Genomic DNA, 19,516 nt, shown 5'->3' on the forward strand with positions numbered 1-19,516 from the left:
GAGGTCAAGAGATTGAGCCCAAATTGGCCAACATGGTGACACCCTGTCTCTACTAAAAATACAAAAATTAGCTGGGCACGGTGGCGTGCGCTTGTAGTCCCAGCTACTTGTGGGGCCGAGGCAGGAGAATTGCTTGAACCTGGGAAGCAGAGATTGCAGTGAGCCAAGATCACACCACTGCCCTCCAGCCTGGCAACAGAGCGAGACTCCGTCTCAAAAAAAAAAAAAAAAAGTTAGCAATAAACTCCAGGAAACACATAATGCTATTTTAAGCTGTATGGTGTTATTGGACTTCCAGAAAACATTGTTTGGATATTTCGAATAATGTAGGCAGTTTTCTGCCTGCTTCCTGACAAGTGACGAGACTTGTGGTCTGGTTCTTGGACTTCCCTAGCAGCATGGCCCCCAAATGCCCGTCTCCACTCCCACCCCAAAAGAAGAAATCAAGGCTACCTCCTGCTCTGAGACTGGAGGAGACATCAGTCTCTGTAGGCTTGCCGAAGAAGGGAGAAAAAGAACAGCAAGAAGCAATTGAACATATTGATGAAGTACAAAAAGAAACAGACTTAATGAATAAGCCAGTGAGGAGATTTTGAAAGCAGAACAGAAATAATACAAATTCCTTCAACCATTTTTTTAGAAGAGGTCAGAATTGATTGCCAAGATCCCAAATTTTCGGGCAACGACATTTGTCAACCATCTCCAAGTGTCTACACTGCTTGGGGAGGAGGAGGAAGAGGCACTGCATTATTTGATCAGAGTTGAAATGACAGAATTTGAAAATATTAAATCAGGTTATAGAATAGATTTTTATTTTGATGAAAATCCTTACTTTGAAAACAAAGTTCTCTCCAAAGAATTTCACCTGAATGAGAGTGGTGATCCATCTGCAAATTCCACTGAAATCAAATGGAAGTTTAGAAAAAATATGATGAAACATCAAAGTCAGATGCAGAGTAAAGCCAGCAGGAAGAGGCAGCATGAGGCACCAGAGAGCTTCTCTACCTGGTTGACCGACCATTCTGATGAAGGTGCTGATGAGTTAGGAGAGGTCATCAAAGGTGAAATTTGGCCAAACCCATTATAGTACTACTGGGTTCCCAATATGGATGATGGAGAAGGAGAAGAAGATGAGGAGGAGGAAGAATTAGAAAGTATTGATGAAGAAGATGAGGATGAAGGTGAAGAAGATGACAATGGTGATGAAGGGGAGGAAGGAGAGGAGGATGAAGGAGAAGATAACTAATAGAACACTGATGGATTCCAACCTTCCTTTTAAAGAAATTTTCTCGGAGGAGCCAAGATGGCTGAATAGGAACAGCTCCGGTCTACAGCTCCCAGCGTGAGCGATGCAGAAGACGGGTGATTTCCACATTTCCAACTGAGGTACGAGGTTCATCTCACTGGGGAGTGCCAGACAGTAGGTGCAGGACAGTGGGTGCAGCGCACTGTGAGCTAGCTGAAGCAGGGTGAGGCATCGCCTCACTCGGGAAGCGCAAGGGGTCAGGGAATTCCCTTTCCTAGTCAAAGAAGGGGGTGACAGACGACACCTGGAAAATTGGGTCACTCCCACCCTAATACTGCGCTTTTCCAATGGGCTTAAAAAATGGCACACCAGGAGATTATATCCCGCACCTGGCTCGGAGGGTCCTACACCCACGGAGTCTCACTCATTGCTAGCACAGCAGTCCGAGATCAAACTGCAAGGCCGCAGTGAGGCTGGGGGAGGGGCACCGGCCATTGCCGAGTTATTTGTTTGATTAGGTAAACAAAGTGGCCGGGAAGCTCGAACTGGGTGGAGCCCACCACAGCTCAAGGAGGCCTGCCTGCCTCTGTAGGCTCCACCTCTGGGGGCAGGGCAGAGACAAACAAAAAGATAGCAGTAACCTCTGCAGACTTAAATGTCCCTCTCTGACAGCTTTGAAGAGAGTAGTGGTTCTCCCAGCATGCAGCTTGAGATCCGAAAACGGGCAGACTGCCTCCTCAAGTGGGTCCCTGACCCCCGAGTAGCCTAACTGGGAGGCATCCCCAGTAGGGGCAGACTGACACCTCACATGGCCAGGTATTCCTCTGAGACAAAACTTCCAGAGGAACGATCAGGCAGCAGCATTTGCAGTTCACCAAAATCCGCTGTTCTGCAACCACTGCTGCTGAAACCCAGGCAAACGGGGTCCGGAGTGGACCTCTAGCAAACTCCAACAGACCTGCAGCTGAGGGTCCTGTCTGTTAGAAGGAAAACTAACAAACAGAAAGGACATCCACACCAAAACCCCATCTGAACGTCACCATCATCAAAGACCAAAGGTAGATAAAACCACAAAGATGGGGAAAAAACAGAGCAGAAAAACTGGAAACTCTAAAAATCAGAGTGCCTCTCCTACTCCAAAGGAAGGCAGCTCCTCACCAGCAATGGAACAAAGCTGGATGGAGAATGACTTTGATGAGTTGAGAGAAGAAGGCTTCAGATAATCAAACTACTCCGAGCTACAGGAGGAAATTCGAACCAATGGCAAAGAAGTTAAAAGCTAAAAGTTAAAAGTTAGAAGTTAAAAGTTAATTTAAAAAATTAGACGAATGGATAACTAGAATAATCAATGCAGAGAAGTCCTTAAAGGACCTGATGGAGCTGAAAGCCAAGGCACGAGAGCTACGTGATGAATGCAGAAACCTCAGGAGCCGATGCGATCAACTGGAAGAAAGGGTATCAGTGATGGAAGACGAAATGAATGAAATAAAGCGAGAAGAGAAGTTTAGAGAAAAAAGAATAAAAAGAAATGAACAAAGCCTCCAAGAAATATGGGACTATGTGAAAAGACCAAATCTACATCTGATTGGTGTACCTGAAAGTGACGGGGAGAATGGAACCAAGTTGGAAAACACTCTGCAGGATATTATCCAGGACAACTTCCCCAGTCTAGCAAGGCAGGCCAACATTCAGATTTGGGAAATACAGAGAACACCACAAAGATACTCCTCAAGAGGAGCAACTCCAAGACATATAATTGTCAGATTCACCAAAGTTGAAATGAAGGAAAAAATGTTAAGGGCAGCCAGAGAGAAAGGTCGGGTTACCCACAAAGGGAAGCCCATCAGACTAACAGCTGATCTCTTGGCAGAAACTCTACAAGCCAGAAGAGAGTGGGGGCCAATATTCAACATTCTTAAAGAAAAGAATTTTCAACCCAGAATTTCATATCCAGCCAAACTAAGCTTCATAAGTGAAGGAGAAATAAAATACTTCACAGACAAGCAAATGCTGAGCGATTTTGTCACCACCAGGCCTGCCCTAAAAGAGCTCCTGAAGGAAGCACTAAACATGGAAAGGAAAAATCAGTCCCAGCCACTGCAAAAACATGCCAAATTGTAAAGACCATCAAGGCTAGGAAGAAACTGCATCAACTAATGAGCAAAATAATCAGCTAACATCATAATGACAGGATCAAATTCACACATAACAATTTTTTTTTTTTTTTTTTTTGAGACGGAGTCTCGCTCTGTCGCCCAGGCTGGAGTGCAGTGGCGCGCTCTCGGCTCACTGCAAGCTCCGCCTCCCGGGTTCACGCCATTCTCCTGTCTCAGCCTCTCCGAGTAGCTGGGACTACAGGCGCCCGCCACTACGCCCGGCTAATTTTTTTTTGTATTTTTAGTAGAGACGGGGTTTCACCGTGGTCTCGATCTCCTGACCTCGTGATCCGCCCGCCTCGGCCTCCCAAAGTGCTGGGATTACAAGCGTGAGCCACCGCGCCCGGCCACACATAACAATATTAACTTTAAATGTAAATGGGCTAAATGCTCCAATTAAAGGACACAGACTGGCAAATTAGAAAAAGAGTCAAGACCCATCAGTGTGCTGTATTCAGGAAACCCATCTCACATGCAGGGACACACATACGCTCAAAATAAAGGGATGGAGGAAGATCTACCAAGCAAATGGAAAACAAAAAAAGGCAGGGGTTGCAGGGGTTGCAATCCTAGTCTCTGATAAAACAGACTTTAAACCAACAAATATCAAAAGAGACAAAGAAGGCCATTACATAATGGTAAAGGGATCAATTCAACAACAAGAACTAACTATCCTAAATATAAATGCACCCAATACAGGAGGACCCAGATTCATAAACCAAGTCCTGAGTGACCTACAAAGAGACTTAGACTCCCACACGATAAAAAATGGGAGACTTTAACACCCCACTGTCAACATTAGACAGATCAATGAGACAGAAAGTTAACAAGGACACCCAGGAATTGAACTCAGCTCTGCACCAAGCGGACCTAATAGACATCTACAGAACTCTCTACCCCAAATCAACAGAATATACATTCTTTTCAGCACCACACCACACCTATTCCAAAATTGACCACATACTTGGAAGTAAAGCACTCCTCAGCAAATGTAAAAGAACAGAAATTATAACAAACTGTCTCTCAGACCACAGTGCAATCAAACTAGAACTCAGGATTTTAAAACTCACTCAAAACCGCTCAACTACATGGAAACTGAACAACCTGCTCCTGGATGACTACTGGGTAAATAATGAAATGAAGTTGGAAATAAAGATGTTCTTTGAAACCAACGAGAACAAAGACACAACATACCAGAATCTCTGGGACACATTCAAAGCAGTGTGTAGAGGGAAATTTATAGCACTAAATGCCCACAAGAGAAAGCAGGAAAGATCTAAAATTGACACCCTAACATCACAATTAAAAGAACTAGAAAAGCAAGAGCAAACACATTCAAAAGCTAGCAGAAGGCTAGAAATAACTAAGATCAGAGCAGAACTGAAGGAAACAGAGACACAAAAAACCCTTCGAAAAATTAATGAATCCAGGAGCTGGTTTTTTGAAAAGATCAACAAAATTGATAGACCGCTAGCAAGACAAATAAAGAAGAAAAGAGAGAAGAATCAAATAGACACAATAAAAAATGATAAAGGGGATATCACCACTGATCCCACAGAAATACAAACTACCATCAGATAATACTATAAACACCTCTACGCAAATAAACTAGAAAATCTAGAAGAAATGGATAAATTCCTCGACACATACATCCTCCCAAGACTAAACCAAGAAGAAGTTGAATCTGAATAGACCAATAACAGGCTCTGAAATTGAGGCAATAATCAATAGCTTACCAACCAAAAAAAGTCCAGGACCAGATGGATTCACAGCCAAATTCCACCAGAGGTACAAAGAGGAGCTAGTACTATTCCTTCTGAAACTGTTCCAATCAATAGAAAAAGAGGGAATCCTCCCTAACACATTTTATGAGGCCAGCATCATACTAATACCAAAGCCTGGCAGAAAGACAACCAAAAAAGAGAATTTTAGACTAATATCCTTGATGAACATCGATACAAAAATCCTCAATAAAATACTGGCAAACTGAATCCAGCAGCACATCAAAAAGCTTATCCACCATGATCAAGTGGGCTTCATCCCTGGGATGCAAGGCTGGTTCAACATATACAAATCAATAAATGTAATCCAACATATAAACAGAACCAAAGACAAAAACCACATGATTATCTCAATAGATGCAGAAAAGGCCTTTGACAAAATTCAACAACCCTTCATGCTAAAAACTCTCACTAAATTAGGTATTGATGGGACGTATCTCAAAATAATAAGAGCTATCTATGACAAACCTACAGCCAATATCATACCAAATGGGCAAAAACTGGAAGCATTCCCTTTGAAAACGGGCACAAGACAGGGATGCCCTCCCTCACCACTCCTATTCAACATAGTGTTGGAAGTTCTGGCCAGGGCAATCAGGCAGGAGAAGGAAATAAAGGGCATTCCATTAGGAAAAGAGGAAGTCAAATTGTCCCTGTTTGCAGATGACATGATTGTATATCTAGAAAACCCCATCGTCTCAGCCCAGAATCTCCTCAAGCTGATAAGCAACTTCAGCAAAGTCTCAGGATACAAAATCAATGTACAAAAATCACAAGCATTCTTGTACACCAATCACAGACAAACAGAGAGCCAAATCATGAGTGAACTCCCATTCACAATTGCTTCAAAGAGAATAAAATACCTAGGAATCCAACTTACAAGGGATGTGAAGGACCTCTTCAAGAAGAACTACAAACCACTGCTCAATGAAATAAAAGAGGATACAAACAAATGGAAGAACGTTCCATGCTCATGGGTAGGAAGAATCAATATCGTGAAAATGGCCATACTGCCCAAGGTAATTTATAGATTCAATGCCATCTCCATCAAGCTACCAATGACTTTCTTCACCGAATTGGAAAAAACTACTTTAAAGTTCATATGGAACCAAAAAAGAGCCTGCATCGCAAAGTCAATCCTAAGCCGAAAGAACAAAGCTAGAGGCATCATGCTACCTGACTTCAAACTATACTACAAGGCTACAGTAACCAAAACATCATGGTACTGGTACCAAAACAGAGATATAGACCAATGGAACAGAACAGAGCTCTCAGAAATAATGCTGCAACTATCTGATCTTTGACAAACCTCACAAAAACAAGCAATGGGGAAAGGATTCCTTATTTAATAAATGGTGCTGGGAAAACTGGCTAGCCATATGTAGAAAGCTGAAACTGGATCCCTTCTTTACACCTTATACAAAAATTAATTCAAGATGGATTAAAGATTTACATGTTAGACCCAAAACCATAAAAACCCTAGAAGAAAACATAGGCAATACCATTCAGGACATAGGCATGGGCATGGACTTCAGGTCTAAAACACCAAAAGCAATGGCAACAAAAGCCAAAATTGATGAATGGGATCTAATTAAACTAAAGAGCTTCTGCACAGCAAAAGAAACCACCATCAGAGTGAATAGGCAACCTATAGAATGGGAGAAAATTTTCGCAACCTACTCATCTGACAAAGGGCTAATATCCAGAATCTACAATGAACTCAAACAAATTTACAAGAATAAAACAAACAACCCCATCAAAAAGTGGGCAAAGGATATGAACAGACACTTCTCAAAAGAAGACATTTATGCAGCCAACAGACACATGAAAAAATGTTCATCATCACTGGCCATCAGAGAAATGCAAATCAAAACCACAATGAGATACCATCTCATACCAGTTAGAATGGCAATCATTAAAAAGTCAGGAAACAACAGGTGCTGGAGAGGATGTGGAGAAATAGGAACACTTTTACACTGTTGGTGGGACTGTAAACTAGTTCAACCATTGTGGAAGTCAGTGTGGCGATTCCTCAGGGATCTAGAACTAGAAATACCATTTGACTCAGCCATCCCATTACTGGGTATATACCCAAAGGACTATAAATCATGCTGCTATAAAGACACATGCACACGTATGTTTATTGTGGCACTGTTCACAATAGCAAAGACTTGGAACCAACCTAAATGTCCAACAACGATAGACTGGATTAAGAAAATGTGGCACATATACACCATGGAATACTATGCAGCCATAAAAAATGATGAGTTCATGTCCTTTGTAGGGACATGGATGAAACTGGAAACCATCATTCTCAGCAAACTATCGCCAAGGACAGAAAACCAAACACCGCATGTTCTCACTCATAGGTGGGAATTGAACAATGAGAACACATGGACACAGGAAGGGGAACATCACATACTGGGGACTGTTGTGGGGTGGGGGAAGAGAGAGGGACAGCATTAGGAGATATACCTAATGCTAAATGACGAGTTAATGGGTGCAGGAAATCAACATGGCACATGGATACATATATAACAAACCTGCACGTTTTGCACATGTACCCTAAAACTTAAAGTATAATAATAATAAAATTTAAAAAATACATTAATTAATTTAAATCTAAACATATGAAAAAAAAGAAATTTTCTCCTGTTCCTGGGAGCAAGTTGCAGTCTTTCCCCCGCCCCACCCTCCTTCTTGTGCTCAGTAACCCTCTTCTCGTGGTCCCTTTTGTCTACACCATGGTTTTCAACTTATTTGGGGGGAAATACCTTGAGCAGAATACAGTGGGAAAAGAGCCTCTATCCTCTTTCTATTCTTAATTCATTTTTATCCCTTCCTGTCTGAGCAAAAACTGTATGGAATCAACACCACTGAGCTCTGTGGGAAAAAAAAAAAAAAAACTGCTCCCTTTGCTCTGCTGGAAGCTGGAGGGTGCGAGGGCCCTGGGTGGCAGTGCAGAGAATTCTAGCTTCTTTCCTACTTTCTCTATATATTGAGCTCAGAGAGTACACTGTGTCTGTATGTGAATATAGGCAGTTAGCATTTACCAACATGTATCTGTCTACTGTCTTTTGTTTAAAAAAAGAAAAGAAAACACTTCTAAAAAAATGGGGTTTTGGAAGGTCAGCAAAGGGTGGCTTCGACATGCTTGGCCGGGTTCAGTGGGCATTTTGACAACATGGCTTCTCCTTGGGGTGTTTGTGATGTTTGACAGATAACCTTGCAGTTTAAGATGACACTTTAAAAATAAATTCTCTCCTAATGATGACCTGAGCCCTGCCACTCAATGGGAGAATCAGCAGAACTTGTAGGATAGTATTTGGAATTGACATTCTCGGTTGTAATTTTGTTCCTGTTTATTTTTAAATTTTCTTTTAGTTTCACTGGAAAGAAAAGGTGATGCTCAGTTTTAAACGTTAGAAGTGTACAATGTGCTTTGTTACAATAAAACTAAATGTGTACACAAAAAAATTAAAAACTAAAAATAAAATAATATAGGCCAGGCACAGTGGCTCACATCTGTAATCCCAGCACTTTGGGAGGCTGAGCGGGAAGTATTGCTTGAGCACAGGAGTTTGACCATTGTGGGCAACATGGTGAAACCATGTCTCTACAAAAAAATACAAAAAAGAGCCTGGAGTGGTGGCACATGCCTATAGTCCCAGCTGCTTGGGAGGATGAGGTGAGAGGATCTCTTGAGCTGGGGAGGTAGAAGTTGCAGTGAGCTGAGATCTCACTACTGTACTCCAGCCTGGATGACAGAGTGACACCCTGTCTCAAAAATAAATAAAATCAATAAAGAATATAAATATTTTGTATCAATTTTCTGCTTTTACAGTCAATGAACTTAAGTCTTAATTTTGGTTACAGAATTAAATATTAATATTTAACAATCAAGACAACATAAAAGTAAAGTACAGTTGACTGAAGCTGGGACACAGATGAAAAGAGAGTGAAGGAAAAGAAGGATGCTAATATTCTTATTTTACAAAATAGGAACTCAAAATACCCAGTGCCTATCTGAAAAAGATACTAAAATGATTAGCATAGTATTAAGTTAGAAAAGTAAACAAGAGAACTGAAATATAGCTATATTAGGAAGAGAAGAGGGGAGGGAGGTGGAGTTGAGCTAAACCTTAATATGTTGTAAAGTCAATAGACCTTTGATGGATTAGTGAGTAGAGGACACCTTCCCTAGAGATACTGAGGAAAGAGGTAGCAGTAGTGCCTCTTAGGACTTGGACGGGAGTCAAAGAGTGGTGGGGGGAGACAAATTCCAACAGAGGGAATTTGAGAGAAAACAGCCTGCAAATTATTTATTTATTGATTTATTTGAGATGGAGTCTTGCTCTGTCACCCAAGCTGGAGTGCAGTGGCACGATCTCGGCTCACTGCAACCTCTGCCTCCCGGGTTCAATTAATTCTCCTGCCTCAGCTCCCGAGTAGCTGAGATTACAGGTGCCCACCACCACGCCCAGGTAGTTTTTGTATTTTTAGTAGAGACGGGGTGTCACCATGTTGGCCAGGCTGGTCTCGAACTCTTGACCTCGTGATACACCCGCCTCAGCCTCCCAAAGTGCTGGATTATAGGCATGAGCTACCATGCCCAACCCAAATTACTTACGGTTGGAAATCACCTTAATGTTCAAAAGAGGGAATACTTAAATAAATCACATTACATTAATAGAATAAAATATATCTAGTAAAACTTTTTAATGACTACTCAACAATATGGAAAATTCTATTATATAATAGAATTTTCAAAAGATATAAGTCCTCTTTCCCTAACCTTCCCTTTCTAAACAATTTAGTCCTAAAGCCGCCAGGTGGGGCAGAACAAGGTCACAGACATTGATGAGGAGGGGCCATCTGGCACGGGAATAAGAAGTCAGAACCCAAGAGAGATGAAGAGGTATCCCGGGTGGGGGATGTCTGAGGGGGCTGAGAGGGGAACCCAGCCTGCAGAGTCACAGCCTGAGCAAGTGGAGGAGCTGTCCACTCAGAGGGGTTGCCTAGTGTGAGATATCCAGGCCCAAATGGCGGACACCCATGTAGAGGGGCAGCCCTGGCACAGTGTCAGAGCCAGAGTGGGTAAAGGGCATCCATATGGGAGGGGGGACGGCGGCAGCAAGGTGAGATTGGTTACATGCATGAAGATGGATGCAATAAGCAACTATATTAAAGAATATGGGAGAAGAAATTTATAAATCAAAAAGTTATAAATAAAATTAAGATATAAATATGGGAAGAGAAAACAATATGAGCTTGTGGGGTTGGATTTGAGTTGAGGTATTGGTATAAATTTATGGTTTTCAGTATAGTTACATAAAGAAAATACATGTGAGTACTTACATGTTACATAAAGAAAATACATGTGCTGCACTTAGGCCCTTGAATCGAGTTCTCCTGCAGGTGCTGCAGATTTCGGTGTATCCTGGGGTGGGAGGCTCCAGCTCTGCCTGTGGCTGCTGTCCTCTCGAAGCTAACAGATACCTACCTACAGGTAGTATTGTGAAATTAAAAGAATTTCAGCACAAGAAGGTGGCTGTTGCATGTAATCTTTCCTAAAGAAACCTATTTTAGGAATTTGGAAGAGAAACTGACAAGCTCATCTTGAAGAGGGAGTTGATAACCTTACTTCATTTCTGTGGGTCCCGGGACCATGCGGAGCTGGCTAAAGATGTCATTTATAGGTACCATGCAGAGAACAGAAATATGACTTTGGGGGAGTATAGGTTTGGACCACTTTTCATGAGTCTGGGTTATGGGTTGGATCTTGAGGGGCTCATGAAAGACCAGCATTTATGAGATTCCTTCTCAGACTCCACATCATTCAATATTTTGATGGATATGTTATTTATCAAAGGCAAATATAAAAGTGCTTTGGAAGTATTGATAGAGATGAAAAATCAAGGTGTGAAATTCACTAAAGATCCTATATTCTTACTTTTGCAGTTTGCAACAAACTGAATAGCCCTGAGTCTTTCAAAATCTGTTCTACATTAGGAGAAGCCCTACTCAAAGGAGAGGTTCTCTCCAGGAGAGCATCCCGTTTCTTTGTGGCATTAGCTCTGAATCAGAACCAAGTGGCAAAAGCTATGTCCATTTTTTTCTCAAACCATGAATCCAGAAAGCATAGCCTGCACTAATTTAACTATTATAATCCATATCCAGTCAAATATGTTGGAAACCCTGATAGAGATACTAAAAAAATGCTGCAGAAGGAAATTTATTAAAATTTGTGAAAAGACATGAATTCTCAGAGGAAGTTCTGGCAAAGGTGAAGGAAAAGTGAAGGATATGCCTGCCCTTGTGACCAGATTTAATGAGATCTATGGAAAACTGCACATCAGTGGCCAGGTCATCACTTGTACTTTGGGTAGTCTGCTCTGCCACACCCCCAGGGACAGGAAATCCCATATGTTGCTATTAAACAAAAGGATGATGAGCCGTTAGACCTTCCAGCCACTCAACCAGTCCTTTTCGGCTGAGTAATAATCCTCATTTCAGTCGACTTGTGGATCTGAAGGGCCTGCTTCTAGTGAGTTATTGCCTTCCCTAAGAAGCAGGCATTGCACTTCAGTAGACGCTGTGCTGACACTTAGCCTCCTCTTGAAATTCCCAAGTTCACTGAATAGTGGCATGTTGATCTCTGAGAAGTTATATTGCACTACTGTGAAGGTCTACATGCAAGCATGATACCCTCAGAAAGGAGCTTCCCTTGTACACTGCTGAGGATCCTTGAAGGAACATGGTCAGTCTCCAGTCCAGCTTCCAGCACCAGAATGGAACCCAGCAAGCACCACAGGAATGAATTTCACTACAAGTGTGGTCACTCTGATTTTCAAGGGAGTAGTTACTTGTAAATTACATCCTTGCTGAATTCAAGAGGTCTGAAACCCTATTCTATCATGTTAGAAAATAGCCCAGGATTTCCTCACTGCTCTGCCATCATATATTTCTATGACTTGAGTCATTTTTCCATACACAAAACAATAATGCCTATGCGTATTTGCATATAGATTTGAAATCTTCATGCAAGGTTCAGTAGGATCAGATTTTCTCAAAAATAAGAGAAATAAAAAAGATTCGTAAGCAAAAAATAAAAAAGAAAGAAAGAAAAGTAAAAAGAGAAAATACATGCAAATACATGTGAGTGTGAGTGTGATTGGTTATTTGCCATATTCCCAACTATATCCACTGAGACAGCCTTAGAGCTCTCTCACCCCAACAGCAATGAGCACCTACCTAGCACCCAGATCCAGGTTTCAAATTACTGTTCATCACTAAACACAACCAGGTCGTCTTAGAAAAATGACTGGTTCCAGGGGAAGGAAAATATAAAATGAGCTTGGACCATCTTGTAGTTTCTAAAAGCAAGGAACTGCCTAAATAATGATGGGGAGGCTGGGCATGGTGGTTCACGCCTGTAACCTCAGAACTCTGGGAGGCCGAGGCAGGAGGACCCCTTGAGCCCAGGAGTTCAGAGACCAGCCTGTGCAACATAGTGGGACACTATCTCTACAAAAAACAAAAAAGAAAGAAAGAACGAAAGAAAGAAAGAAGAAAGAGAAAAGAAGAAAGGAAGAAAGGAAGGAAGGAAGGAAGAATGAAAGAAAGAAAGAGAAGAAAGAAAGAAAGGAAGAAAGAAAAAGAAAGAAGAAAAAGAAAGAAAGAAAAAGAAAGAAAGAAAGAAAGAAAAAGAGAGAAAGAAAGAAAGAAAGAAAGAAAAGAAAGAAAGAAAGAAAGATTAGCTGGGCATGGTCATGCCCACCTGTAGTCTCAGCTACTCAGGAGGATGAGGTAGGAGCATTGCTTGAGCCCAGGAATTTGAAAGCAGTCAGCCGTGATCACACCCCCGCACTCCAGCCTAGACAACAGAGCAAAGAAAAGAAGAAGAGAGAAAGAAGAAGAAAAAGAGGAGGAGGAGGAGGAAGAAGAAGAGGAGGAGGAGGAGAAGGAAGAAGAAGAAGAAGAGGAGGAGGAGGAGGAGAAAGAATAGGGATACATCAAAAACACACAGAAGCCCTATTAAAACAGCTTCCACTGGCTAATCTGGGACAAATTATAACTCATTGAATAAAACAAGAAACCATGAATCCATACTGACATAAATAAATGAATGCATTTAAAATATGGTCAGGATTTAAATACCTACACAGTTTTTCTTCCTCCTCCTCCTCCTCCTCCTCCTCTCCTCCTCCTCCTCCTCCTCCTCCTCCTCCTCCTCCTTCTTCTTCTTCTTCTTCTTCTTCTTCTTCTTCCTCTTCTTCCTCTTCTTCTTTTCTCCTCCTCCTCCTCCTTCTCCTCCTTCCCCTTCTTCTCCTTCTCCTTCTTCCCCTTCCCCTTCCCCTTCTCCCTCCTCCCTCCTCCTCCTCCTCCTTCTCCTTCTCCTCCTTCTTCTTTTTGACATGGAGTCTTGCTCTGTCACCCAGATTGGAATGCAGTGAGGCAATCTCAACTCACAGCAACCTCAGCCTCCCAAGTTCAAGTGATTCTCCTGCCTTAGCATCTTGAGTAGCTGCAACTACAGGCACCTGCCATCACACCCAGCTAATATTTATAATTTTAGTAGAGACGAGGTTTTGCCATGTTGGCCAGACTGGTCTCGAACTCCTGATCTCAGGTGATCTGCACCCTCCCCCAACCCCCCAGCCTCCCAAAGTGCTGGGATTATAGGCCTGAGCCAACCGGACCCAGCTGAAATACTTACATAGTTTCAAAATGCACCCACTACAAAATACTTAGTAGTTACAAAGAAAAAAATAATAACTTCAGTAGAGAAGGCTGGCAGATTTCATTTTAATCAGGTGAACAAAGTAAACATCATCAATAATGGCTTAAATTGAAATTGAATTGAAACTTAGAGGATGCAGTGGGAAGAACATGCACCATTTTTGTGACATCTCTGCCAAAGACGGAGAATCTAAATCTAATCAGGACAAACCCACATGGAGAAACATTCTACAAAATAACTGGACTGGAATCTTCAAAAGAGTCAAAGTCTAAGGAAGCCTGCGGACTTGTATATTAACCAACGAGAATAAAGAGACATGACTACTAAATGAAACACATGATTCTGATTGGATCTTTTTGCTCTAAAGAACATTATTGAGACAAATGGTAAAATTTGAGTAGAGTCTGAGTTAGATGGTAGCATAATGTGAATGTTAACGTTAATGTCCTGATTTTGATAGCTGTATATGAGAATATCCTTGTTACAAGAAAGGCACACCAAAGTATTCAGGAATGGAGGTGCATTCATTAACTTACTCTCAAATGGTTCTGGAAAAAAAAAGAGTTATTTGTGTTGTACTTGCAATTTTTCTGTGAGATTGATGTTATTTCAAACATTTGAAATTACAGTTCAAAATTATAAGGCAACCCTGTAAATAATATTTGATTCTAATTTTTTTAACATATACATGTTTGTATGTATATTTGCACATAAAAAGCTAAAAGTATATCCACCTAAATATTAAAGGTGATTAATCTTAAATAGTGTGACTACATTTGACCATGACTTTCTCCTTTTTCGTCTGTATTTTCCTAGTTTTTTACAATGAATTGTATTGCTATTTTTATTCATTAAATCACTAAGAAAAACATTAGAAAATACAAATAAATTTGAAACTAATGAATCAATTAAAATTGCCCTAAATCTCATCACTGAAAGTTAACCACTGATGATATTTTGACATCTATCCTTCCAGGATTTTTTACATGCACATATATATATATATATATGTGCATGTATAAGAAAGTTAAATATATATTAGAAAAAAATATATATAAAATGTTATTTACAAAGGTAGGCATGTGTTTTCACAAAATGAAATAATAATAAACACACCATAAATTTTTTTCACTGAATTCATCTACATTCTTTCATGTCAATAAATTTAGGCCTTTATTATCCCTTTAGGGACTGAATACTATTTCATTGTTAAACTACTATTTATTTAAATAATCCCTGATGTTGGACACTTAGATTTTTTTACTTTTACCATTATAAATCATGCTATGATGGACATTCTTATTCATACAACTTTATGCATTTGACAAATTGATTCCTTAGGATAAATTATGAAAAGTAAAATCCTGGGGTCAAAGATTTAAGAAAAATATATTAGGCACTTTTGCTGCATATTATCAAATTGCCCTCTAGAAAGTGTGTGTATCAGCGTATATTCTTACCAGCCTGGTACCCTAACCCATGACAACATTAAATAGTATCTTTTTTCTATGTGAGGAACTTAAAATAATCAGAATAAACAGTAATCTTTAATATTTCTGGAGATAACTAGATAAGCAAATACATTTCATAAGCTTATAAAAATCCTAAAAATGATAAATATTCTATGTTTTTTAACTAAGTTAGTAGGGCAATTATTAGCCTGGGGGTGGGGAAGGGGAGAGGAAGTAAAATAATTCTTTAGTTACTAGATAAAGAAAAAATGATATGAATGGAGAGATGGAGAAAACACTACAATGAGCCATTCCAGACCAGAAAATCTTGCATTTCATAACAATATTATCCATTGCTGTGAAACAAATTACTCTAAAACTTAGTAGTTAAAGCAACAAATATGTACCCTGTTGCAGTTTCTAAAGGTCAAGAATTTAGAAGAAGGTTAACTGATAGGTTCTGGTTCAGGGTCTCTCACAAGCTTGCAGTAAAAATGTCAGCTAGGGCTGCAGTCATCTGAAGGTTTGACTGGGGTTGGAGGAGTGGCTTGCAAGATGGCTCACCCACACGGCCTTTGGGAGGAGGTCTTCATTCCTTCCTGGTGTTGGCAGGAGACCTCAATTCCCACATGGGTCTCTCCATTGTGCTGCTTGAGCGTTCTTATGATATGGCACCTAGCTTACCCCCAGAGCGAGTGATACGAGCTCAAGAGCAGGGAGGAAGCCAAATCCTTTTTTGGACCTATTTCAGAAGAGGCATGCCATCACTTTGATCACATTCTGTTCGCTGGAAGTGAATCCATTTCTAGCAGATTCTCTCACTGAGTTCAGTCACACTAAGGAGAGAGAGATTAAGCTCACCTTTTGGAGGGAAGAGCATTAGTGACTGTGTGGACACATTTTAAGGCTACCATAATAGTTAAAAAACATGAAGCTCTTATCAAGAGCTTCTATAGTCTCAGATATTGATGACAGATGGCCACCTAACCACAGATCAAGAAAGGTCAGGTGCAGTGGCTCACCCTTATAATCCCAGCACTTTGGGAGGCCAAGGCAACAGGATCACTTGAGGCCAGGAGTTTAAGGCCAGTCTGGGCAATATAGAAAGCCCCCCATCTCTAAAAATATTTTTGTTTTCTTGAAACTGAGTTTTGCTCTTGTCGCCCAGGCTGGAAGGCAGTGGTGCGATCTCGGCTCACTTCAGCCTCCGCCTCCGGGGTTCAAGCAATTCTCCTGCCTCAGCCTCCCAAGTAGCTGGGATTACAGGCATGTGCCACCACGCCTGGTCAATTTTCTTGTATTTTTAGTAGAGACGGGGTTTCACCATGTTGGCCAGGCTGATCTTGAACTCCTGACCTCAGGTGATCCTCCTGCCTTGGCCTTCCAAAGTGCTGGGATTACAGGCATGAGCCACTATGCCCAGCCTAAAACATTTTTTACATTTAAATTTAGAAAAATAAAGTTGGAAACCTATTGTAATGGAAACATCACTGATTCAGGGGCCAGAATATTGGATCAGGGAAGATCAAGTCATGGCCGGGCACAGTGACACTGTAATCCCAGCACTTTGGGAGGCCGAGGCAGGCAGATCATCTGAGGTCAGGAGTTTGAGAACAGTTTAGGCAACATGGTGAAACCCCATCTCTATTGAAAATGCAAAAATTAGCCTGACGTGGTGGCAGGTGCCTGTAATCCCAGCTACTCAGGAGGCTGAGGCATGAGAATCGCTTGAACCTGGGAGGCAGAGCTTGCAACGAGCCGAGATTGTGCCACTGCACTCCAGCCTGGGCAACAGAGCAAGACTATCTCAAAAAAAAAAAGACATATTAGTCAATGTATGAGAATAGGCTATGCAAAAAAAAAAAAAACAATATGTGAGTTCAACTAGATATATACACATTGAACACCTACAATGCGTAAGGCATTGTGTTAGTTCTACTGGGTATAACCAGAGAGGTTACTTACCTAAGATAAGCTAGTAAATGTTAGAACTACAATTTTAATGCAGTTCTGGAACTTTCAATCAAAGTTACTTACCTAAGATAAGCTAGTAAATGTTAGAAGTACAATTTCAATGAAAGTTCTGGAATTTTCAATTGAAGTTCCAGATTCCATGTGTTTAACCATTATGCTACACTGACATTCTAGAGTCTACCCTGCCCACCTGCCTGAAGTGATCTCCAGCTTGGGCCCCTGACCTTCAGCTCTTGGAGGGCTTCAAGAAAAATGAATTCCCTATTCCTTCCTCAAAACATGTTCTCGAGGGGCCAGGCGCGGTGGCTCACGCCTGTAATCCCAGCACTTTGGGAGGCCAAGGCAGGTGGATCACAAGGTCAGGAGATCGAGACCATCCTGGCTAACATGGTGAAACTCTGTCTCTACTAAAAATACAAAAAATTAGCCTGGCATGGTGGTGGGCGCTTGTAGTCCCAGCTACTCGGGAGGCTGAGGCAGGAGAATGGTGTGAACCCGGGAGGTGCAGCTTGCAGTGAACCGAGATCGCACCACTGCACTCCAGCCTGGGCGACAGAGCAAGACTCCATCTCAAAAAAAAAAAAAAGAATATGTTCTTGAGTTAGTGATTTATCGAGGGAGTGCTCTTAGGAGAAACCTGTATGTAAAAAGCTAAACAAAGAAGTGATTTTAGCTAAAGGCTAGTCTCAAGCCTGACCCCATGGGGAGCTCTAAAACATGACTGATGCCATAAGATTGAGGCAAGAGGTCTAAGTTCTTCCACATCCATATCAGCCACTTACTGGCTATGGGCTACCCCTGGGGAAGAACATAACCTCTTAGACATTGTCAACAAGGCGGCCCCCATAGGCTGGAGGCTATGCTCTGGAGAAGAGTGCACCTGTGAATTCTTGACAGGGAACACTCAGCAGCTGCAGGATGGCTGCACCTCCCTGGTAAGGGAGGTCTATATGTATCAACTGTTCTCAAACTTACAAATATATCATTTTAACCCCAGTCTTCTAATACAGTTGCTTGCTGTATGTTTGGTCCTTAGCTAGACCAGATTTCCAGAGCAGTGCCCAGGGCTGGCTCTAATCACATCACCTTCCTTCTTCCTATCACAATTATCCCCTCTGGATCTCATTTGTGGATATGTTGCAAAGCCTGTTTCTTTTGTTTTGTTTTGTTTTGTTTTGTTTTGTTTTGTTTTGTTTTAATGACTGTATACCCAGTAAGTAGGTAGCACAGTGCCAAACGCATGCAAAAGCATTCATAGAATAAGGCCTATTTTGCTTTTTTCTTTTCTTGTCACCTTATAAATGTGCCGAAGATCCCACTTTTTGAAGTTAATAATTTTACATCCTTGTGTATAGGGGTATGCAATAGGTTTATAAGGATATAATTCCAAACACTAACCTCATGCTAGTGCTGAAGAGCTGACAGTTCAAACACTGGGGCATCCTGGTACCTGCTGAAATCCTATTTCCATAGGTAATGGAAGTCTCAATATGAGACTCACATTTCCCTCATTGCCTCTGTTGCTTAGCCTTAATATTACCATTTTCCTCTTCCCCTTACCTTTCCCCTAAATCCAAACTTTACTGGGTTTCTGAATTATAATTCTTATAAAGAATCAGCCCAGCCGCTCCTGGAAGTGACGCCTCTGGGATGTGAATCGCTTTCTGAAAGCAAACTGGAGCCCAGTGTGACAATGTGAAGAGGAGAGAAAGGCAGGTCTATGCATAGGATACAGGGAATGGAGGCAGGAACATCAACAAATTCCACGCTAAATCAAAGCATTGCTGAAAATGACAGCAACTCTGTGCCCTGGAGTTCCTTTTGACCCCACCAGCAATGAATCTCTGCTGGATAACGTAACTTCATTTCATGGGAAAGAGAGGCTTGAAAAGAACCAACTGAGGCTACCCTGCTTGGTAGACTGAGCACTTGAGGGAGGCGAGGAGATGAGATCTTGTGAAGAGCCTAATAAGGACATAACACATGAGACATTACCTTGAACACAGCCACAACCAAAGCTGCCTCTACTCTGTGTGGCCCTGGGCTAAATTTTTTGGGGGGAAGGGTGAGGAAGAGGGCCCTATCTATATAAACAGTTTCATGTTTAAATATATTACAAAATTTATGAGCCCAAGTGAAGTATCATGATTTGTCAATGACGTTTT

At 41.4% G+C, this 19,516-nt stretch overlaps 2 pseudogenes; both read left to right on the forward strand.

Moving 5' to 3' along the window:
• Positions 1-398: 398 nt before the first annotated feature.
• On the forward strand, positions 399-1,246 carry LOC116484588 (protein SET-like; annotated as a pseudogene).
• An 8,979-nt stretch (positions 1,247-10,225) lies between these two features.
• Positions 10,226-11,684, forward strand: LOC116484691 (pentatricopeptide repeat-containing protein 2, mitochondrial-like; annotated as a pseudogene).
• Positions 11,685-19,516: the final 7,832 nt, after the last annotated feature.

The sequence above is a fragment of the Hylobates moloch genome, unplaced genomic scaffold (assembly GCF_009828535.3).
Source record: "Hylobates moloch isolate HMO894 unplaced genomic scaffold, HMol_V3 SCAFFOLD_16, whole genome shotgun sequence".
Taxonomy (NCBI): Eukaryota; Metazoa; Chordata; class Mammalia; order Primates; family Hylobatidae; genus Hylobates; species Hylobates moloch.